At 36.2% G+C, this 25,332-nt stretch overlaps 1 protein-coding gene across 14 annotated transcripts in view; it reads left to right on the top strand.

Annotated features, from left to right (window-relative positions):
- The window catches only part of RIMBP2 (RIMS binding protein 2), a 119,075-nt gene that overhangs the window by 34,534 nt on the left and 59,209 nt on the right, over window positions 1–25,332 (top strand). The window lies entirely within an intron of this gene.

The following is a 25,332-nucleotide window of genomic DNA, read 5'->3' as shown; positions in this document are numbered from 1 at the left end:
AAATAGGAATTGGAGTGTTCCATTCTGTATACATGTACACAAAATTGCAAGATCCAATGCTGGAGGGTTGTGTTCAGAACAGTCCAGTCTGCTCGGGCATGTACATACATATGGACACTTGATTCTGAATATCAGCAGATTTTTCTGACTGGACTTCCATGTGCTTGCATGTGTTCTAATTTTCAAGCACCTTTTGTAGTTAAAGCACAAAAAAAACATATCAGAGGTTCTTTGGATATAACAACTATAGGATTGTGTTGGTGTACCAGAGGGTATTGGGGTGTGGCTCAAATACAGGGCCTTGGTTTCTTCTCAGATAAAATACTGTTATGTAAGTACAAACATCTTTGAATACATGAAGGGGCAAATTTTTGTTTCTTTTTAAATTCAGAGTTGTAGATGGAACACTACATTCTGTTTTCTGTAATTAATAGCTGTTTTATCTGCTTTTGCTTTTATTACATGAAGTATTTTGCTTCTTTCTGGAATGTAAAATTATAGTGTGTTTTTTTTTCTGTTTTTTGGGAGAGAGGAAGAGATTGACTTAATAACGAAAACAAAAGTATTGAGAAAAAGGGAGACAAACTTTCTAAAGCTTTTGTAGATGGTACATTGAACTAGTTGTGTTGAGCAGAATTTTGCAGTCTGTTTTCAGCAGCAAGTGCAGCTCTGCATGTAGAGACCTACTGTGTACACGGCTAAAACTTGTCAGTTGCCTGAGAAAGCTAAGCCACAATTTCATGGTTTTCCTTGCCATAGAAATGCTTGCTTAATCAGGGTACTTCTTCCCCTGTCCACCCCAGCATTATTTTTAGCACAGCTCACTGCCTTATGCAATTCCCTGTGCAGATGCAGAATCAGTTGTAATGGCACAACTGAGAACTGTGGCATGCCTGTGGGGAGGGAGCAATGGGCAGATGTTTGTTCATGCTGCTTCCTGCAGAAACAAACCCTGGCATTTAATAGTACATTGTAACAATAATGGAGACACATGAAAATTATTATTGGAAATTCAAGAATTTCAGGAATTGTGTATATTTTCTATATTACTTTGGAAACGCTATAAAAGCCCTAAGACACTTAAATCATTGACACAGGAAAAGCTTTTGATAAGTTTGGATCTCTAGATTGACTTTATTCTTAGTTTTTTGTTTTGTTGATGTGGAAACAGAACAATTGCTTCTGAATGCAAAGCAATGTGAAACTTTGTCACTTGGCAAGGAAACATCTATCATCTATTAGAGATTTACGTTTTTGGCAACAGCTAAGCCAAGTTGTACTTCAAATTTTTGTCTTTATCAAGAGCATAGTGTCAGATATTCATTTACACATACTAGTTCAAGATGAAGTAGCTTACATCATTCCTGTTCTGTAAGTTCAGAATTACCTGAAACAGAGTAAACTGAAAGTTCCAGAGCTTCCATTTAGGTATGTACTTGAGGGATTTATTTCTCAACCTGAAGCAGGTAGATATATGCATATATATATATTTTTTTTCAGATAAATACTGTCTTCAAATGAGACAGAAGAGCATTATTTGCTAGTGCTAAGCCAATTACGCATCTTAAAATTCAGTTTACAAAGCAGAACCTCAACGTTGAAACTTGTTCCCTAGATCTCTTCATGTCCCAACATTAGCAACTGTTGCTCTTAATTCTTTCAAAATGAAACAGATAATTTTATTAGTCTTGAGATACTGTTTATCACAGCAAACCTATTTAGTATGGTGGTGCCTCTTGAGTGACGTGTAAGTAATGACTGTCTTGATATGTTCTGCACAAAAAACAGAAGACTGTGTGTTCAGGGATAATGTAGTGCACTTATTACTCTTCAAAAAAATGTTTCCTAATGGATGGCTAGTGAACAACAGGGCCAAGCGTTTTGCAGAGATGCACAGTGAAAGCAAAATAAACAATAGGCTGCAGCAAAAGAAATTCTTATTAGATCTAAGCCAAATGTTCTTTCATCATCATTAGATGATGGACAAACACCAGGAAAATTGACAGAGAGAGAAGTAGGACAATGACAGTGAGAGCAGTAGGTACCTTGATGGCAGGATTATGGTTTCCTGACAAAATACTGAACAATATTTCTTTCATATTATATTTATTTGCAGTACTTTGGGGCTCATTTTAAGTTATGTTCACTCCTATTCACTGTTTAATTGCAAATATAATGCTTACAATTAAATAATTATATCTTATAATATGAATAATTAAATTATAATCTAAATAAGTTTATTTATATCAGAAGAATTTTTAGAAGTGCAATTCTTCTACTGTATGATTAGGCAATGGCTTCACTGCTAGAGGAAAATCCTCTAGTATTTTAGTAAATGAAGACCAAATATGTATATATTTTTAATCTACATACAAAAGTTTTTTTGTCATTAGCTTTCTGCATACATAAATATAGCAGACTCACACCAGTTACCTGTTAGTTACCAGGCAACAGCAGCATTTGACACCACCTGCAGCTGCAGTGAAAGACGTGCAGGTCCTTGATTGTAAATTAAAGGGCTCTGAATGTTGAACTAAGGTTGATAAAAAGGGCGTTAGTGCAAGTACATTGCCATTTTCACCACGGTAGCAATATGTCAGCAGAGTTTCTCTAACAGCATCAGTTTGCTGAGATATAACCATCTCGGACACACTCATGGTGGAAAAATTGTAATTACTGTATTCTTCAGCAGTACAGTTTTCTCTGAAGTAAGCTGTATTCCATGTAAGCCTTTTGCCTCTGTGCAAAGCAGGAATCTGTCATGATGGCTTCTGAAATATTTTCTTGGATTCCTTGTTTAATGAGGTGAGTGCACTAGATGTTCATCATGTCAGGCAAAACCTGGGCTGAAAGGAAAAAAGAAAGATTTTTTTTTTTAAATTCATGAGTATTATGAGCATTCCGTGCTATTCAGAGGTACTTTGCAGTCTCTTAATGATGGCAGAGCAATGAGGCTGGGTATTAATGAGATAGTCGGAGTGATTCTGATCACTGTGCTGGAGTTCAGCCTAGCTGTCTGGCTCTCTTGCTATTGTATATAGAAGTGTGTGTGACTGTATATGCAGCATCCACTTACAAGTGGCCACAGTTTGTCTCCATGAGGAGTATTTACTGAAAGTGGTGCACTACCTGTGACCTTGGTGTAGCTTATTCTGGGGAGGGAGCGGGGGGAGAAATTAGCCCCAGCATATCTTGTGATGTTTTTTCATACTCTTTCCACATGCACCCAGCTGTCTGTGAAATACTTACACTGCTCTTAAAGAAAGCTTGACAGGTGATTTTCTGTGTTTAGCGGGAAGGTTGCGATCTAAATGCCTTATTTCTGAAACCTACTGAGAGTGAGATATCATGTTAGGATTTCACTGAATGTTCCTATGAAGTTTCTGTACTGGTTAAGTTTTTACCTTCTTGAAAAAGCAGTCGTTTCAGACACATTCTGCCCGTTAGTTCACTGTTACCTGGAAGGCGGCGGGTGGACAAAGGAAATGAGTCGCGTCTAACAGAGCGAGGAGATAATGAGCTATATAAATAATTAGCAGTACATTTTATACACGTGCTCATACAGAGCCAAAAGCACCTTGGCCTGAGAGCATGATCTCAACAATGTAGGTGAGATTACCCATTTCAGCAAGACAGATGATTTTCTCTGTGCAGCTTTTTAGAATTCATGAAATGTTTAATGCAGTCATAAAGGAACAGAAGGTGATCCACAGCAAAGCACACTGCATTAAGACCACTAGTGGGCTTATTTTGAAATTTACTTCTTTTTCTTTTCTGTTACCTTCTGTAGCAATAGATGGCATGTTTCATATAGCTGCCATGAAAATTTGCAGATCAGTTTTCACGTGAAAGTCCACGGGGGGGGGAAAAAGGGCATAAAAATGTAACATATAAACAAGGAACACAGATGTGAAATGTACTCTACCATCTGTATTGCTTCAGTTGACAGAAGATAAAATCCAATACTGGACCCAAACTGGTCTTCCAGAGAAGACTGGGGGTTAATTTAGGTGGGAAATTGTCTTCTCCAAAAATCCAGGGCTATTATTTTTACTTTTATATATATATAAATTTTCATTTAGGTAAGAAAGTAACTATGGAATATCTATTAAGTATAGGATAACTCAGTATCTCGTTACTAACAGTTTCCTAGTCTACTGTAGGCAGGCAGAATTTTACTTTCAAATGTTAAAAAGATGTTAGACTAGCAGTTATCATTGTGTAATGAAACAAATTTCTGGCCACACTGGTTTGTTGTGTTTATGTAGCTGTCTGACTAAGGCATGTGACTTTATTCTTAAGAATTCCGCCTGAGCTACTTCTAGTACTTTAAAATCCTGTGTTTGCATTTGTTTATTCATTTCTATGCTAGCATTTTCTTCCCCAATTGCTGGCTGACTTCTGTACCGCTCAAAAAGGGCCTTTGTTTTTTAAATTCATAGTTCAATTTTATAGGTTTGGACTGGTGATTTGAACAAGTGTCTCTGCCTGCTCTTTCAGATGTGATGCTTGTTTGTTGCAGCTTGTTCCAGTTAAATAAGTACATTCTAGAATAGATAATTCCCAATATTTTGGCCACGCTGCTCCTGAATTATATATGAAGTTTTGTAAATATAATGAAACTTGAGAGTTATATATCCATCCTGGGTAAGTTTATTCTGATCAAAGCAAACCTCTGCAGGAAGTATGTATTATTTCTGATGGGGCACCCAATAAATGAAAGCCACTTGCTTTCATGAGAAGGGTGCTCAAGCCAAGGCAAGCCTAGTGACATTAGCTCAGTTCTTTATTAGATGAAAACAATCTATTCGTTTAACTGCACACTTAAAATGCACATGCTGTCTTTAGAATAATGAGTGCTGCAGAATTTAAATGTGTGTGGGTTTTTTTAAGGGTTCTGTGAAGCAGTTCATGGGGTGCAGGCCAGTCCTAGAAAAGCATCATTTCCTTAGATCATTCTCTCTGCAAGTAAAAATGCGAAGTGAGGCAAGGATGTATGCCAGCCAAGTCAGGCTATTAGTTTAGAGATATTATATGTATGTTGTGTTATTCTTTCTTACTCTCTTACAGATTTAAGTTAAGATAGACTGAGGGGAAAGTAGCCCAACCACTGCCCTGACAGTGCCTTGTTTTCTTTGTGGATTAACAGGGAACTCCAATCTGCAAGGCCGTCAATCCGGCCTGTTTTCATCAGCACTGGATCACTTTAAAAAGAAAAACAGTGCATGCGATTATCAAAAGCATTTCCATTTATAACACACTATGGCAATTCAGCTCAGATACCAGGAAATAGGAGTGTTATATATGAAAAGGATGTTAAAGGTAAAAATTTTAAAAATCTAAAACATACACAAACGTAGCAATAAAAGATAAGTTTCTCTGTCACTTTATCGAGATGTGAATACCTCCTGACACTGTAAGTGCAGACAGTGATCCTTTTACTTGGCCTCTCTGTGGTAGGTTCACATCACCAAAGACATTTGAAACGGCAGCGATTAGCATATTTTAAAGTTTCCTGCGCTGACTGCTTAAATAAATTTGCATTAAAGAAAGATGAGACTCTTCCTAATATTCTCTGCGTGTTGAAGGCTAAAAATAGTTCCATCAGTACTGTGGTTGCAGTTCTTCTAAATTTTAACAGTTTAGAGGAAAAACAAACACCACTCTTGAAAGGTTATAATTAATGAGTTGTGTTGTTTTTATAAGTACACCAAAATAACATGAAGAAATTGGGACAAGTAAGCTATTTTGTGCCTTTGGCATTTTGATGGTGAGCAGCCTAGCTTCCCACTTGAGCTGGGGGCGGGCTTTGCTGTTGCATGCTCTTAGCAGCTAGCCCTCTGCAACTGTTTAGAGAGGAACTTGTGGCATATACTTGAAGATGTTTGTAGAGAAAGCGAATTCACTTCTGAATTTACAAAGCAAAGCATTGTTACTCTGTTGTGTTGTAAGAAAATCTAGAATGGTGCAACTTTCTTTGAGAGACCATAAATTGTAATTAAATATTTGATCATAGTAAATTAAACTTCTATTAATAACGCAGAAAAAAAGTGAGATTTGGGAACATCCATTTTCCTGTTGTGCTGACAATACATAAATAAATCACTTGTGCCACATAGGGTGGGTGTGCATGTGAGCGAAAGAGAATGCAAGCAGGGTGCTGATGTGGAAGTAGAGAACTCAGTATTTGATAAAGCACTGAAGCTGTGTTGTGTGGAGGGGTTGTTGTAGGACTGCTAGTCACATTAGGTACTGCCTGAGATAAGAAAGGGACATTCAGAAAGTAGAAACTGCTGTTTCCAATGAACTGCTGTAATTGGAAATCCAGCTTTTCATTTTCTTTATGGACATTCTCTCTGCATTCTTTATTTCTTCAGCTTACCTCTTGTATTCAAACAATTACAAGTGATCCCATCCACATTATTATATTCTACAAGTAGTTTACCATGTCTATGCCCTTTTTTTCTTGTTTTGTTTTGTGGATGGGTGTTTTCTGAAAATAAGAATATAATAACTCTTTTTTCACATTTGATGCACACTCAAGTTTTGACATCATCATATTCATTAATATAAATACTACAAGAATTTGCTATTAGCCAAAGATTTTGAATGACACAAACACCTCAGCAAACTTAAGCTCAGTATCTTTTAGACTTGTACTAGGTCTCATTTTCACACTAGTTTCATCGTTTTTAACCATGAGTTTCCTTTAACAGTGAAGATGGAGTGTGGTCTTCCAGGATAAGTGCAAGTATCAGGAAGGAGCACATCTGTGTAATAATCTTGTCCATACTTTTATACAATTTTATACAGCAGCTTTATACAACGGCTGTTCTGAAAGTAACGCCTCTTGTTTTTTTAATGTTGGCCCATGATGTCAGAGGCAGCTGTTGGTGATATGGCTGTGAAGGCTGAACCTTTCCACCAGTATTCCATTAAATTTTGTTGCCACGTGACAGATGGCAGCAGATGGCAGTCTGCTCTCAGGTTGTTTGGAAAAAGAAAAAAGAAGATAACAAACTGACAGTCCTCAGTGCTGCAAAAAGAATCATTTGGATGTACAAGAGGCAGTGTGTCAGGTGTGATATAAATATGGATAGACGTCAGAAAAAGAGACAAAAGGATGATTCATAGTTTTGGGATAAAACAATGACAGTAGTAAAGTAGGTAAGCTGCTCTGACGGTTTTCCCCAAGGTATTCTGGCAACTGGTGGTTGTTTGCAGAGAGTTTGGAATATTTCAGCCTAGCTAAACACACCATGTGAGAAACTTACTCATGTTTTTTGGAATGGTTAGAGCCTCTGCGTTCATTCAAATCTGGCCTTGAAAGCTAAAGGTAAGAGTTTTTTATGCCACAATTTCTGGTATAACATTTTGCATTTCAACACTTAGAACTGCAGTACTTCACTGGTTGGCTGCTAGCAGAAAATGTAGACTGATTTTATTTTTAAAATAATCAAGGTTTTGTAAATCTCAGAATTCTAATGAAGGCTCAGAGCATAGCATATTTTATCCTTATGTGATTTTCTTAATCTCTTTTTTTTTTTCTTCTTTGGCTGTGCTCCTATAGAAAGAACTCTGCAGTCTATTGCCCACTGTGGGGAGAATTCTGAATAGAGTTAAAAGTATATGTGTATTAAAACCTTTCATCTTTTTAAAATTAATTACTTTCCATATTTACACTGTGATTTCGAAAGACAAAACAAAATATGCTAGTCACACACTGGTCTGTATTTACGTGCTAGTCCTGGGATTCATGAAGTAGTTTCTTCAGGAGATTTAACTGGAAGAGGAGGGGAGAGCCAAATGTATGTATTGAACTTCAAATCTATGGCCCATAACTTTGTAATGTCAGTAATAAGCTTCCTAGAGGCAGTTCCTGACTATATACTGCGAGAGATCTTGGATTTGCTGGATGTTGATTATATTATGGTTCTCTGAAACCTGTCTTCAGATGCAGCAGCTCTGCAGCAATATTAGGCTCCAGAGCTCCCTACCAATTTCATACCAAACTTGATTAAGTCATTAAATTGTAGATCATTGCTGACAGTAAATTAATTCTTAATCCAAGTCCTATTCTGCACTGCATTGAGAGACTTCTGCCAGGAGGCCAGTGGCTTGAAAATGGATAATTAAATTCTGCTGTAAGTATATTTTTTAATCCATCTTTCTCCTTTCAGGAGCTGGTGAACGAGTGAAAAACATTAATTAATACCTATAACATGGTTTAATGGTTTAAGCTCTGTTCCTGTCAGATTCTGAAATAAAACGAAGTGGGGAATAAGTAGCATACAAACAAAGTTGTCAAAAATGTATTCATGAGAGAGACTGTTTTTGTATGCTTGTAAGGAAAAAAAAAAACAACATATATATGTGTGTGTGTATATATATATAGAGAGAGAGAGAGAGAGAGAGAGAGAGGTTACTTTGGTAATATGGCACTATATTGATCTGGAGTTAGTGTAGAAAAGGTAAGTTAGAGATAAAAGACACCTAAATATAGGAGAATTAATAATAGTGGCAGTGTGTGTTCTGGGTGTTTCTGCAATTATGTAATTAATCCCATATGATGTTACTTTACTACTTCAAGAGGGAATACCAGCATGTTCATCATCTCTGGTGCACGTATCTATCTGCATCGGTTATCACACACAGTTTTTATTGGTTGTAGCATTGTTTGCAGGCTTTATTTGGTAGTGTAAGAAGAAATATGGAACCTTGTTTGCTCATTTTGTATCAGCACTATTCTCTCTCCATTGTTCTGAAAAAAAGCCTCTCAATTTTCCAACTTTTTGTGTTGCTTTTTCATTTTCTTAGAGCTACAGGAGAGTCCTGAAAGTTGGACAGCTATGACACTCATTGTTCAGATAAGGAAAGATACCTGCTACATTCTCATTAGGGAGAGCAGCAAGCTTCAACACATTGTTTTCCTTTGGTAAATACAGTTTCTTAGGTCTTAATGGCTTGGAAGTACTTCCAGCTCTCCACACTGGTTAAATTCTTTCATAGGGAATTTGACTTCCACTTACATTCTCCAAAGAATTACATCACAGGATTGAGGCACTCCCAGGGCTCAAATAGAAAGAAATACTGCAAAGAGGAGGCCAAAATTTTAACATGTCCTTTTGAAAAAAAGGTGCAAGAGAGCAAGGAGAAAAGATGTCTAGAGAAAGGATTGAGTTTGAGCAACCATGTCCACTTCTATCAGTTGCGTGTATGAGGTAGTGGTGTGTGTTGATGGTTATCTTCATTGCTTTTCTAGTACTCTTCTTAAAATGTTTTGATTGTTTGAATAATTTGCTAGGAGCAAAGAAGCAAGAAGCTGTGGGGATGTTATAACAACATTACTGTCTGGCTGTCTTTTGCCCTAAGTCAATAAGAATTACATTGGAGGTGTTTCTTGGCAACCTAATTGCACTACCTTGGGCAGTGCTGTGGGCTATTAACTCTTTTGTGGCCAGTTGAGGTTTTTTTAAACAGATGTTTTTAAGTTTTGGCAGCAAACATATCTGTGAAAGTTATCTGAAAGGGTCGTATAACACAGAAGATATCTGATAGTGACATCACGAGGAAACTTTCAGTTCTCTAGCAAAAATAATCATGAAAAAATAACCTAGTTCCATAAAAGCAATAATGCTGTATTTAACACACCTTTGCTTTCTAAGGTTAATATAGTTAATAAACCCAGAAGAAGTATAGAATTAATTTGAAGGTCCAACAGAAGATTGGGTAAGTTGTTCAAATTCTAGTCTGGCAAAAGGCCTAAGAGAGCCACAGAGAGACGAGGAGAGCACATAGATACAGCTTATCTCTCTTGGGCAGTATGCTGTATTTAATGATTTACAGTCTCAATTAAAGATCATAGAATTGCAAAGTATTTGACATTTGAGGGAGTAGTAAAACTAAAACGAATTAATTGCTTGGAGAGAAAAGCTTTTAAGGTAAGGACAAAGTAATTGATAGCTGGCTTTGCACATGAATAAAATGTGTTTACTTCATGTGAGGTTTGTTGTTTTTTTTTAAAGTGTTTTCCATTAGAACTATGAAATGATAGTGAGCAAGCCTGTTATACTGCTGATCTGTAGTAGCCTCATCGTTCTCCTAACTGACAAAATTCCACTAATTGTAGGTATGGTAAGAACATACATGTATGTATATATATATATATATATATAAAAGTATAGTGTTTTTACATTATATATGTAGAAAGAATTTTATGCTATAGAAGTATAAAATCATCCTATAAAATAATTAGTATATTATATATATGTATAAATGCATGCATATAAAGCTGTGTGTGTTTAAATTTTACAGTCCAAGATTTGCTGCTTCGCTTTCCAGCATTATTAAAAATTTAACTGTATTTCCAGCTGAGACACCTTGTCATTTTGAGAGCAATGTAAATGTTAGCAATTAAAAGCAGCTAAAAAGCGTGTTAAAACTCATGTAATTTTTATAGACTGGCTGACTAAATAATGGATGCCTCCTAGATTTTCTAGGGAGCAAAAAGGTTATAAACAAATTGTTTAGCCATCCTAGATGTCCTGTTCTAACATATTTTGTGTATTTGAAAATTGAGCTGATTTTTTTTTGAGTGAAATTATAATAATCTCTGGTGAGTCCCATGATGCTGTATTATGCCTGCCATGAAGGATTTCTTTTCTTTTTATGGATTTGAATGTGTAAGATTCTGAGAGACAGCTCAAGTAAAAGGAATGCACTGGAAAAGCATCTTACAAGATGAAGTTTTACATGTGCTGCAGTGACCATAATGCCTACACTCTAACTACCTTCTACAATGCTCAGAAATGAGTATTGTTTTTCTAGAAAATTTAGATCTAGTTATTGCTTTCTTAGAGAATGATGAAAAACTAAGAAAACAAATTGCCCCCTTCCTTCTCTTTTCCTAAAAGTAAATGAATAAAGTAAGTCGCAGCTGCGTGATTGGGTCAAGAGAGTTTTACAGGGCAGGTGTGAAGCAAGCTTTAAGGCAGTATTTCTTGACTGCACCACTGTTTTGTAGAGCTAAGCCTTTCTGCATGTACTTTACACACAGACCTTTTGTGAGGCTAAGTTATGCAATCTTGTTAAAACACCAATACAGAAAATTTCCAGCAGTTGTCTGTCCCACTCCCTCCATCCTGCCCCCTCCCAACTTTGTTGCTGTAATGATATTTTTAAGTTTTGTGGGCTTTTTAAAATTCAGTTTAATAATTTTATTTCAGTGCTATTTCTTGGATTCAAGCCTTGTGAGGGCAGCTTCTTGTCACATGAATAAAATGGGATTGACAGATGAGCTGGGACATGCGTACAGTCACCCTTTTCAAGATCTCGATTATTCAGATTCTGGAAATAGTTTTCCTGAAATAGGACTGCATCCTTATCTATAAAATGAATAAGACTGCAGTCCTCCCATGTAACAGCATTTTTAGCACATTACCATATAATTAAATTTAAAAGCAAGACAAGCCCTCAAGTGTGGTTGGGAAATCTTTAACTCTAGGAAAAAGCAGCACCATATTTAGTAAAGTATAAAGAGTAGCTGGGAAGGCACTGTAAAAAAAATTTTGTTCTGCCACACTGAAGTAACTGAGCACCATGGAGTGTTATGTAGGTGTGATATTTTATCTCGCGTAAAATGAAGCAAGTATTTAAAACAAAACAAAAATAAATCAAGGAATGGAAAAAAGTTTTGCTGTTGTAAAATACTGATGAAATACGAAGCTACAGGAGCCCTGAAAAATTGTGTTCGTTGTAATTTTCCAAAGCCAAGTTGCCAACTGTGATCTGTGAATCATTAGGAATCCTCTGGGCATGTTGCTGACTTCTCCATCTGGTTTCCATCAGTCGTGTCCTTCTCCAGTCTTCATAGTTTTAAGAGCATCTGTCAGTGAGGGAGAAGGGAGCTTGTATCCTGGTCAGCAGTTGCAGTGATGTGACACGGTTGTGAATGGGGTGGTCACAAAGGACAAAGGCAGTGGTGTGGTTCCACATTACTGCAAATGAATGAGTGGGTTTCTGCAAGAGGATTGTGGTTCACTCTGTGGAAAAGTGCTGCTTGCCTATGTTCTCAGCCTTTTAATGAGGTGAAAGATACAGACATTTGGTAGGAATGAATACTATATTTAACCAGATTGCACTTTAACTGGTGCCTTGAAAGAAACAGAGAATGTCCTTGTTTCCTTTTATTTTTTTCCCTACTCGCTAACAGCAAGTTAATGAATAAAAGTGAGACGGTTATTTCTGCTAGTGAAGAAAAACTTTAATATTTTTCTTTCCAATTTTCTTCCCCCGTGATTCCTATTTTGAATCTTTTCTGTTGAAAATCACAATAAACATTTTTTTTCAAGCGGGTTTGATTCAACTGACTTAAATGTTTCCCAGTCTGCAAATGCCTCTAATGGTTCCCAAGCAGGTTGAAAAACCGGAGCCTGGATTGAGCTGTTAGAACACATGCAGAGATCTGTGAAGAAAAATTAGCCTTTCTCACAGACCGTAAGAACAGTGAAAAGAAGAACAATGACAAAAGCTATTGCTGAACAAAGTGAATTATTTTTAGAAGCTTTATTCTGTTAGCTCACCTAGTTGAAAAGAGGAGCCGTTCTGTGCCTACCTATCTGCCTGTCATTGTGTACTGTAGATGCAGTGAGTACATGTAATAAAGGTTTATACAAAAGAATAGGAAGAGCCCTCTATAACTGATACGCTGTCTTCTCTTTTGAAGAATCACTGATTAAAGAACAGTGAATTTTAGGTCACAGTGACCTAGCCTTCTTTCATAGGATTAAATGTGTCTGTTGAACTCCCTAACACAAGCCAGTTGTATATACTGGGGTTTGTTCTGATCTGTATTTTGGGTAATTTTGGTAATATTTGTTTTTATGTCAGGCATGAACCAAAATGGTTTCAGTTCAAAATGAAAAAAAGAAATGTAGAATTCTTCAAAGGCTTCATATTTTTGCCTGTGGTTTTTCATAATTCTGTAGTAACTCTATTCATATAAGTGCAGTTTCATGGTAAGCAGGAAAGGACAAAGATTATTTGATAGATCCTTGTCATAGTCTTGATTATTTATGACAGTGCATTTTCTAGATTTGAAAGATCAGATTGTATGTATATAGTGTCACGGCCTACAAGTGATATGCTGCTATGTTCAAAGCTCTGGTCCAGCACTAGAAGTGTAAGTGCTGCTATTCTAATCTGTGGTGACTGTTCCCTGCTGTAGTAGCTATTATCCTTGTTAACAGTTAATTTTTGAATCTGCAGGACTTTGCTGTAACTTGCACATTTTCTTCCTTATGTTTTAAGCATCAACACTTCAAATGCAATACAAAGCATTTTACCTTTACCTTTTTTTTTTTTTGCCACTGAAAAACTTTCACCTGTGTGAAACCCTTGCTCTCCAGGGTTGTGACTTGCCCGCAGCTAGCAGTCTGACTGAATCTTTTGAGGGGGCTTTCTGTAGGAAATAGAAGCTTTATTCTCCTAAATTTCCTCTTCTTCCCACAGTCAGGCAATACTCAGAGGCAACAAAGTACTTTGGGAGTTTGTTATCACAGAAGCTTTTGCTTATCTCTTGGTGGGAGACCTGTTTTCTCCATTAACTTTTGTCTATAATTTCAGTTCACAGACTGGTTTGTGCAGTTCTGTTTTCACCGTAATTCTTTCTGAATACTAGTGAAAACTCATTGCATGGTTTACAATGGTTTCTAGCTGCTGTTGTTGTTGTTGTTGTTGTTTTCCCAGCTGGATTGATGCCCTATCCTAATGAATTCTAAAATCATTTCAATGTGGAATGTGTTCATCTTTGAAAGATATATTCTGTAGAATATTAATTTCAGAATATCTTACAGAAGTGAAGCTAAAGCCTATACGTGATAAATGCATGTAAATCACTGCTGATGCTTGCGTAAAACCATGAATGGTACTGATTAGCCTGTTGGGGAACTAGCAGTGCGTTGAAGACCCGTACCATAGGGCTACTGAAAGAGTTTAAATGGGAAGGTGGCAAGCTGTTCTGTTGCCAACTTATTTGATAGGTTGTTCTCTAGTCTCTTCTGGATCTCAAAAGCTTGGAAATCAGTTCTCTGAAAGTCCTGAAATGAAAGGCTCAGTGTTCCTGGGGTTCAGATTTGGATGGAACTGCCCTAGGGCAGCAATGTCAGGTAGACTGTATTTAAAACAAGAGCCTTTCCTTTCCTTACATTTGCACAAAGTTAGAAATGTGAGAAATTTTGTTCTGGACTGTAGTGAGAGCACAAGTGGAGAAGTTGTGATTCTTCATGAAAAGAAAAATCTGACGGTCCTGTATAATTTATTTGGAAAGCAATTTGAATGATAGTGTGGCGCTAAGTATTGTTACTTTGTTTTTGTTGTGACGCAGAGCAAGCGCCAGTGCAACCAGCAAGCTACAGCAGTGGCCTTGTACAGCTTTTTTTCCAGAGGTTTAGTGCCTGTGTTCACTGAAATCTGAATTGGAGTTTAAAATGAGGTCTTGCCTAGAGGAGATTATTTTTATAGTGTACATTTCACTGGACAGCAAAGCAATTACTTCCTAAATTTAGAAATTATTCTCTTCCACGTTATGGCAGGGTTGGACACGTTTTTGCATTTGAGCAACTTTCAACATACATTTTGCACATAAGAAATAATGCTATTTGACAATCTGGCAGAGTAGAGAAAAATATTCCAAATTTGTTTTTAACCAGGGCACACACTAGGAGTTTGCAGGTTTGCTGTGGCAGAACTGCAGATTGCCATAATGTTCAGATTGCCATCTTCTCTGCACGAGCATATCCCTTCACTGTGGGTTGTTTGGGACTCTCAGGGGAAATGCTCACTCCCTTCCTACACGTGGTTCAGCTAGCAGTGGTTAGCAGATTGAGTTGAGGAGACGGCATTAATGTCAATCCAGTTGTTCTCAATGAAAGAACAAAATTATGATAAGTCATTTGGTTAATTATGTAGCTAAAACCTATTTAAGGTGATACGGTCTTGGCAGCACCAAGGCTTAATCATGCTGAATTATGCTGAAAACTGTAAAGAAAAGGCCCAGATTCTGATCCTCTGAACGGAGCAAAAAAAGAACTGAATACAAAATATGCTGGCAGTGAGTTTCGTTTCCTCTGGTTAAATACAGTGTTGTCTGAGGGTTTGAAGGCTGCAGGAGCTGGCATTTGGTTGAGTTCCTAATCAAGTGGCAGTTTCCATTTTGACAAAGACTGAATCAGAATCATAAGTTTGAACAAATGGACTTAACAAGCTTGCCTCATCTGCCTGCTTTTCAGCAGAAAATAAAAGGAGAATGGTAACATGAATTTTCTAGTGAGTTATAGTACCAATAAGAGAGAAAACTCAAAAAATCTCACTTCTTTCTCAAATTTATTATACTTTTTTTCTTTTTTTTTTTTAGCCACCCAAAAGCTGTATATTAATTTCTCCTGACTAATTTTCTATTTTTTGAAGAGCTTCATAGTTTTATTGAGCAAAACTAAACACGGCATAGCTGCATAAAACCTAAAATGCCTAAAGGAAGATATGCATTCAGCAGATAATCTCCTATCATACATCAAATGATTTGAGGCATAGGTTTAAGATTAGTGATTTGGAGAAGTTTCAAAGAAAACAAAAGTTGTTTGACATTTTGCCAATGAATAATGATATTCTTTTCCTAGAATAATTTCAAGGGAGTGTCTTCCCATTTTGACTTGACTGTAAGTAGATTATTTATCCACAATGAGAAGAATTTAGGCTACATCTACTTCAAATGAATGATGACTTATGAGTGATAATTTATTTCTAATTCTGTCCATTCTCCAGCGTTTACTAGTGATAATTATGAAAGAAAGAAACATGGGAGGAGTTTGTGCCTTCTGCTGCACACTGGGTGGTAGTGCTATCAAGGGAATTTGAAGGGAAAATAGGTTATCTTTTGTATATATAGCAATTTTGATCTTCACAAGCTATTCCAGAAACTTTTTTTTTTTTTTTCTTTTTTTTTTTTTTTTTTTTTTTGAGAATCAGACAAAGAGGGACAGGAAGACTAATCCTAATAACCATAGTATAATTAATTTAAGACATTAAATGTGGAATAAAGTAGAAAAGAAAATATGAATCAATCAGATGGTCTGCAACATGTTTTCCTGTCAAACTCAATTTAGTAGTTTGCTGGGGCTTTATAAAATAGAAGGGTAAACCACTAATGGAGGGAGAAGATTGCTAATGAAGGGATATTCAAATTAAGAAGAAAGTCAAAGCATTGTCATTGTTTTTGAGATAAATGATAAACCAAGTCCTAGGTCCAACTCTCTCTATTCATGCCCTGCAGGCTCTAGAAGGTTTCTTGGAATCTTGAGTGAGAATGCATGTAGAAGAGGGAAAGAACTGTCTGTGGTGTCCAGTTATCCTTAAATGAGGTGCACACTGATATCATAGTTCACTAAAAGGCAGCCTCTTGGATATCATTTGCAACGAGGTGCTACGAAGTGGTTCTCATAGATGTATATTCTAATCAAAATATTTGTAAGAAAATAGAAATCAGTTGAGTGCTACAGGCAGTATAAACAGTAATTCCATGGTTATATATTTTGAACTGCGAAATTTAGGAGAAATATCAATATTGCATATGCTGTTATGCCTATTAGAATGACTGACATTTTGATTGTCACTGGAGCAGGGGAATCTGTCAAGACATCTGATCTCTGGAACCTCATCAATCTCAGGTACTCACTTTTTTGAGGCAGATGTCATTACTCAGTAGATGGGAAAAAAAAAGCTCCTGTTTTTAGAAAACTTAATGTGCAGCTGAATGAAATTTTCAGTTTCATTCTTCACTTTATTGATATCCATAGCAGTCATGATCAACTTAATTTAACTTAGTGTCAGTATGAGTTTCTGCCTAAATGTCATGTAGAGAAGCTTAGCAATGTTTACACTTGCTCATGGCATTTGTGAACTACAACATTACACATAGATGCAGAACAGTACACTTTATTTTAAAAATAGGGAGGGTAGATGATTGAATTATTGCTGCTGTCTTGGGGTCTACTTTTGTTTTTCTTGAGTTTTATTCTGAAAAACATCCTGATAGCCAGCCTTCCTGCATCCACTTACATTTACATCACCTTTTTGGAGTTCTTCATGTCCCTAGAAATGCTTCCTCATTTAAGAGTCTTTATTCGTAATAAGAGAAAAGTAAAAACTGTTTTTTTTTTTTATTAACACTGTGTTTTGAAATTCAGCCCATTGAAATTCAGAAGCATCACTTAAGTTTGTTATATGTTTATATTTAACTGACACTAATTTCTTTTGGCTTTATCAGAGCTAATTAGTTTGCTTGAGAAATGAAGATTTTTCAGAATGCCTTGGTTCAAGTAAATACATTGAGGGGGGAAAAATAGTAATTTAAAAATACTTAAATATGAATAAAATTATATAATAATGACATTTGTCATAGGTAGAAATACAGCTGACAGGAACTGATCTCAGGTGTCTGAAATGCTGGAAGTCTTGTGTAGTTTTTAAATGTCCTCCATGGATTTATTTTGCATACAGAATTATAATCAACTTGTGAGACATCTATTTCATGCTTCATGAGTAGATTTCAGCTGTAGGTTCATTTTTAATTGATGAGCTCAGAAATTATGCTAATATCCTCTACATATTACTTATATGCTACTATGAACCATGAGGCTTTTAAAATTTAATATCTTATTTTTTAAATTTCTTTCATTTTTCAATTGATGATTCATGTGGAAACATAGCTTTGATACTTTCTAGAAATACGAAACAAAAGCAACTTTTCCTTTTGAATCAGTAGAGATAAATTACTTGTGTTCGTTGTTTTCCTTAGTTGCACTGGTGCACAGCGTGCAAGGTTCGGAAATTGTGAAGTGATGAAAGCTCAGATGAAATACAATGGAACGAATCTCCATATTCCTGAAACTTAAACTGAATTCATTCTTCTTCAGATTTTGAGATAGTGTTTTATAAATGGGGGCTTCTCCCTTTCATACATCTGTGAATGGAAAAAGAAAAAATTGGTGAAGCAAACAGTACAATAAATCTAGCTTACTATTTATGGTACTGTTTGCAAACCTAATACTTCATATGAATAATATCCTTCATTAATGAAATCATTACTCCTTAATCTTTTTTTTTTTTCTTTTTTTTTCTTTTCTCCCCACACCTCACTGGCCTTTTCTTTCTTAAAACTTAGATACTGGTCTTCTGATTTGGGCTGTACACCTTTAAATTACTTTAAAAGCTCTTCAGTGGATCAAATAAATCACTCCATCAGTTATTTGAAATGTTATATTAAAAAAAAATTATCAGTTAAGCTTTGAACAGTCAGTAGATGTTAATTACTGCAGAGTCTTGAAAAACCTTCCTGATCTTGAGGTTTCTAGATCGATGTTGAACGACACCTGAACAAAAGTGTTGCTCAGATGAAGAGCTGTACAACTGTGAGAATGGAGAAAGCTGCCATTAAAATCTCCCTACGTTCTGTCGCAGAAGGCGCCCCAGCAGCTGAACTGTATTTGTTAGTAGTACAACCTGGCAGTGTTTTTCAGGAAGATTAAAAATCACAGTTTGTTTAGAAGTTAGCTTTGAAATTTGTAAGTGTGGGATCAGTACTTTTGTTAACATTGCTTTGTTGTGTAGCAGCTTGAAACAGTGCAAACACAACATTCCTTGTACACTTGTGTTCATCAGTATTTCACTTGTTTCTGTCCCTTGAGCCTTAACTGGGAACTTCCATGAGGTTTTCGACTTGTGACTGCCACAACAATTGATTTTTATGAACTGAAAAAACTAAATATGACAACCCCTGAAGTATTACTAGCATTGAAATTATTTGCTTTTGATCATTAATTCAGCATGAGAAATTTTCAGTGTTCAATTGTATAAAGTGGAATAGTATATTCCAGTAGCAGTGGCAGTAGTAGCATCAGTGCTTTGCTTCGTCCCACTGTGTTCTGAGAGTTCCTTCTGCAGGGTTTTCACTGTGCAGAGTTTAATTCTATTATACTTCCCCTGCATGTATCACGTGAGTCAGTATTCATTTTCTGTTAATCACAAATCAAAACCAGCTTGCGTCACTTTTCCTCTCCTTTGATTTTTCTCCTTAACAAAGATTATTTGCTAATTTGGTAGTGTTTTATACAAAAGATTAATTCTGTGCTCTGATTAGAGCGCAGCCTGGTTGGTTAGCTTAAAAGTCTTCAGAATTACAAACTGCTTTCAGGTCATTTATATTTTAGTGTAAGACTATGATTAAATATCAGCGAATGTACAAATTGCAACAACAAAGACCATGCATCTTTTCAAGATTTATGTAATACTACATGAAATAAGAGAGAGAAAGCAATTTTAAAGTTATATTTTGGATATGTATAATGCATGCTTGCATTAAAAAGGTTTTATGCTCAAAGAAATTAAATTTCCTATCACTTAGATTGTTTTAAGTGACAGAAGGCAAAAACCTCTTGCTGTCTCTGTAACTATTTTACACATCTTATAAATTCTGCGCTTTGCTGACATGTCAAGATTTTATCCTGGAAACAACTGTGAATAAACTTTGATTATTTACGTGAATATAAATGCTTTAAATCCTAGAATACCCTGGTCTAGTTCAGGAATTAGGAATAGAAAGCTGGAATACACAGTGAAAGCTCACAGAATCTTTCTGTTCAGCCTCAAGCAGTTAATCATTGACTTTTAAAGAATAAACCAAAATGTAAATGTTTACTGACATTACAGACCACAAAAGGCTTCTCTGCTGCAGGTACTTAGGGAAGCGTGAAGCTGAGCATGGCTTGCCAGTCTGCCCTGTGTAAGTAAAACTAATCATACCTTACCAAATTACCCGTTTCAGTGTGCTTTTGCCTCTTCTCATCTGGTGGCTGAGAGGTGTCATGCGTGCCTAACGCCCTCCCCTCGAGCAGCCCCAGGGGAGTGATGTTCCCTTTCCAGCCAGTGGCTAAAAGGTCAGCCTCAGCTGGTTAGGAGGATTAATTTTAATTTTGCAGTATGATGCAGAGCAGCATGAATGAGCAAAAAAAGAATCTGACTCTTTTTCTTTGCCTTTGTCATTAAGGAGGGAAGATGGATGCAGTCGTGTATACACAGGACTACTTTCTGAGTAAGTGGGGGTGAAATACATTTCATTGCTATCACATGTAACTCTAGGAAATGAAATAATTAGTGGCTGTGGGTTATATACACCTAATTAGTCACGTTGAAGCGAATTTAACTGATGCCAAATAAATAACATGTTTGCAAAGAGCTGGGAAATAGCAGAGAGAAGTCTGATTGCAACTTTAATGCACGCTTCGAGCATTACATTTATTTTTTTATGTTAGAGTTTAATGGGCAGGAAAATACTATGGAGATTTGATAAAACTTCAATATTCCACAGCTCTTAACTAGTTAGTTCCTTGCCTGAGTTGAGGCCTTGTTGATCCTTTGAGTTTATCCTAAGGAAAGTAGAATGATAAGTAAATATCTGCCTGGCTGCATTAGTTGAACTTAGTAAAGGGAAAATAATGAGAAATAACACGTTAGCTATGCTGTTCAATATTGTGTTGCTTTTTATAATATGTATGATGCTTGTCTACGCTCTGTTCTTCTCAAAGGTGCCTATAGAAATGCAGAGCAAATTTATGACAGCAAAATAAAGTAAGAATCTAAGGCAGTTGTGGTAGTTTTCAGAGGCTTAAAGACTTGCAAATTTGCATGCAATACCATACAGCAAGATTTCTGTGTTAGTATCTGGCTCTGACTGCTTTCATGTTGCTGTTCAGTGCCAGTCAAATCGTCTGTGAAACATTTCCAGAAGTGCTTGTTGCTGCTGGCTGGCTCTGTTTTTCAGGGGTGTCTCTAACCATTGGAAGAATCCAAAAACAATGAACATTTTTTGGTCTTAATTACCACATGCATCTTGGTGAAACACAAGCCTCGTGTATTCCTTCAAGGAATACTGTACAAACTATTGACATCCTCAGGGTGTATTTATAGGTATTTTCAATATTTTTTTTATGGTGATCATGTGCTGTCATCATGTCTGTCTGTGCTCTGTCAAATAACCTTTCTTAATATCTTTATCACTCAAAGCTGCAAGGAGTCTTCAAGCACTTAATGCTATTAAAAAACTGTAAAGCTACTGTCCTTCTTCTGTAAGCAAAGGATTATTGCTTCCGAAATTATGTGTATATTAATTACACTTAATTTTAGCAGTTTTGTCTTTTGCTTTGAAAGACAAAATATATTTAGGCAGGGACTTTTTTCTAATTGGGTAGAGCCTACCTTGGTGATTCTATGATTCTAAAATGAAATTTGGTCCTTTACTAAGATTCAAGATTGAATTAACCTTAAGAAAATTCAGAAAATATTGACATGTTTTTTGAAAAACAAAATCATTTTTGGTGAATTATAGTTTTCCTAGCTGATGTATTTTTCTTTTTCTTAGGAACAGGATGGGGATGAAAGGTTTTAAGGATGGCATTTAGCTGTAGCTAGTGTTGAGGAAGATTTTGTTGGACTACAGAATGATCACCATAGCATTTTGTACAGCTAGGAAAGCAGTGGTCCGTACCATTTTGCTTAGCTTAATGCATGATGTTATTTAGTGTTTGGTTTTTACTTAATTTAGTGCAAGTCCTGAAGGCTATAATCTCACCTGTTCTGAAACACAACTTTTGGAGCATGAGTAGCTGTTGATGAATAATACTTCTGATGCCTAAATCCTAAATTATTCTGCGTATTTTTCTTATGTTTGTATTGAAGTGAAAAATTATTTTCTGCTTTCAAGTCACTTATTTTTTTGTACTGTGCTAAACTTTTTGTAGGTTTTCAGAACTGTGCACAATGTCAAGTTAACCTACCTAATAAAATTACTGAGACAGCTGTGTCATTACTGCTGTCACCAGAGCTCACACTTCTTTTTAACATTTGTCTCTTTAAATTTCTTGCTTAAAGAGTTGGCGACCTCTGAAAACATCCTCAGCTTGTTGAGCTGGAGCTGGTGTTATGCTTAGGTTCAGTACATTTCATCCTTTTTTAGTGCCACAGGACTGCATTTTCCACCTGCTGGGGCATGATGTTGCCATGACAACAGCTGATCTTATTTGGTCTTCTCTCCTCTATGCATGATGGAAAGGAAAGCTTTTTGAGAAATGTTTGTGAAAGCTGATCTAACTAATTGCATTTTAATTATCAGTGAAATAGAACAAGAAGGCTTGTTCTATTTCTAGAAAAATAAGAAATTTCTATCATAAGAAATAGCACAGTGGGACAAACTCTTTAATCAGAGCTGACAAGATTACTCCATGTATTTCTATATAACAGTGTCTGCAACTGTTGTGTTAGCAGAATATTAACATAAATCGTCTGTAGAAGTCCTGTAAGGTGTTCCACTGAGATATCTTCAAGCCCACACTGCAATTCACCAGTCTTCTGTATGCCTTCTGTTAATCAGCAAATAGAAACCTTAATGACATAGTAGGTAATTAAGGAGATGCAGCAACCTTATCCCTAATGAGCTCCAGTGAAGATCAGAATTACTTTGTTCATGTGTTTCTAGCTGACGTGCTTTGTTTGTTCTTCCACTTGTGAAATCATAGCAAATGGAAAATGTGGACAGCAATTTCCTTCTGGATAATCACGAAGTTTGAGTGGAAATCCACACATTTATAGAAAACAGAAGGAAGAACCACACATTTTTAATTATTTTTAAATAATTGGCGATTTGGTTTGACATACTAAGGTATGTCTTTGGCACATCCATTGAAGTCAAGGCAATAGAGAAAATAAAATCACTACCTGTTGTAGATGTGAAACCAAATATTATGCCATATGATGGTAATATCAATAAGAAAATATTTCTTCAGGGAACCACTGGGAATGTCCCTGTCAGACAGCTTGCTACCAGCATTTCAGCGAGCTTGTTTACCCTGCACTGCATTTCCTTTATGCCTTTCTTCAAGTAACTCCGTGTTCACTTATTTCTCCCTTAGAAGTGGATTATTTCAGATTATTTCTTTCTTTTGCTTGTTTATAAGTTACCCATGAATAAACTCAAATTGTGCCATGGGAAATGAGAATTTAGACCTGGCCTCTCAGATGTGCCAGTTCATTTGATGCATTGAGATGTGAGCGTAAAAATAATTGAAAGGAAAAGCCCTGAATAGATATTGATTTTATTTCAACCCGTGAATCAAACTGATTAACTTTCTAATACTGTCCAATGCAAAGCACTGCTGGATACTAAGTTTAAGATTGATTCTCTACTTATGGCAGCAGAAGCGTATTTTTATGGTATCTTTGGATGTGTTTGTGTTGCTGGCAGCTGCCTGTTATCTGACAGCATGATGGAACATGAATGCCTGGTTTTTAATGGAAATGCTAAACAGTAGCTTTGACTATCACAAAGTGAAGGGGCATCTTCAAGAGAGTAACCTGACAAAAGCTAAAGTGCGTTATGTGGGAGCATTTTCAGTGGTAGATTACTGTGCTATAAAACTATTAACATTTATGCCAGTTATTTTTTTTTCATATGGTCATTGTTGAAAGCATTAACAGTATCGTACAATTGCAGTGATTGGAACAGCTCATCTACAAGTATTACTGTGTTAAGGTGTATAAATAACCTTCTGTTGTTGGGGATTAACCTCTGCTTTTTTCTTTTTCTTTGAAATTAATAAGCCTAGAATTGCTTTGAGTTGATTCTTTGCTTGTCAGCTGTACATCTTTATATTTCTTTTCCATGTCAAGTTTAGGTATGATTTTGTCATTAATTAATCACCTATCCGGTAATAACATTCCATAGCAGATACTGGGAAGGTTCACAAACATGTTACTGAAAATTTGGGCTTGTGTTACATAATGCTTCCTGCAGAAGCTAACCAAAAGATGTAGTGCCACCTACTGCCAGTCAGAGACTTCGTTCTGTGCACGTTGTGAATTTGAAGTGTGCAAAGACAGTTGGCCTTTGTGTGTAGCTGAAATATTCCATGTGCCTCACAGGCAAAACAGCATCAGAAAATACAAACATAATTGCAAATACTGAATAGTACTGGGAATTCTTTGTTTTTACTATGTTCATGTTTACTTCAGCCAGAGTAGATGTAAATCCAAAATTAATGAATTGAAGGGAACTTGTGTGAACTTGTGTATTTGATAATTCACTGTACACAGCTGCAGTTGGATCTATCTGGGATGTGTTATCAGTTTGTGGGGGTGATAATAAAACTCTTGTACTTCACATATCAAGAATTATCATTTATTTTCATTGCTGATGAGAGGGTTTTGTTGTTTTCATATGATGTGGTGGCTGAAGTGGAGAATAGAGAAAAAAAAATAAAAAGAAAAAAGAAAAAGAAAAAAGATATCTGTGGTCTGACAGCAGCAAATCAAGTACAGATACACAAGATTCCAAAACTGGGGATCTTCCAAGTCTTCAGATACATCTGATGTTGATGTCTCCTTTTCCCTTCTGCAAAAGGTGGTCTGGGCTGCCTTGCTGTGTAAAGCAGTGTTCTGGTGAGGCTGGCAGAGCTGAGGTGGTAAGAAAAGATTGTTCAAATAAATTATGAGAAACAGTGCATGAAGAGCTAATACTCCAAAAGGAGCATGAATGGAATGAGTTGGTAGTGCAAGCCTATTACCTTAAGAGTCTTACTAAAGTGAAAAATAATTCAGTACTTTAATTATTTATGTTTCTTAACATCTGGTCCTGGTCACTGCAGTGCCAAGTGATTGACTGGTGATTTCCAGATATGATATACTGCTGCAGTTCCCGTGTTCCTTATTTGGGAGTGCTTTTAAAGTAGTGCTATTTTTATGTAGTGTTTATTATGCTACATTCAGCCTACTGATTAGAGGGTAAAGCTGCATTTGTTTTCTTTTATTAGAATTAAGTACAATTTGCATGAAAATGTCTTTTTTAAAAATGAAGAAAATTGGGAAGGGTGTTTTTTTTTTAATCGAAGCACTTTTAAATAGGCCTTCCTTTGTCTGAAGAGTAGTAGCAGAAAAAAAACACACGTCTGTTAACATTCAAAGTAAAATTGGGCTCTTTAGTCTTTAAATGCTAGCATCATAAAATGTTAGACTACTTTCCTGCACTGCTTGAGAATTGTACTTGCCTGTAATTCAGAGTCAAAATCACAGAGGAACATTAGATAAAAGTCTTTAGTTTGTCAAATGCAATGAGAGATAATCAGCCTTCCACTAATCTACAATGTATATATTATTACAATTGCACGGTTCTAAGTGTTGAGTAGGTAATGGTGGAATACAGTACTGGATAGAGCTGTACTGCACCCTACATGG

This window comes from Lagopus leucura, unplaced genomic scaffold, assembly GCF_019238085.1.
Source record: "Lagopus leucura isolate 7727_CA_CO unplaced genomic scaffold, USGS_WTPT01 Super-Scaffold_806, whole genome shotgun sequence".
NCBI lineage: Eukaryota > Metazoa > Chordata > Aves > Galliformes > Phasianidae > Lagopus > Lagopus leucura.
This window is presented reverse-complemented; position numbering and strand designations above follow the sequence as displayed.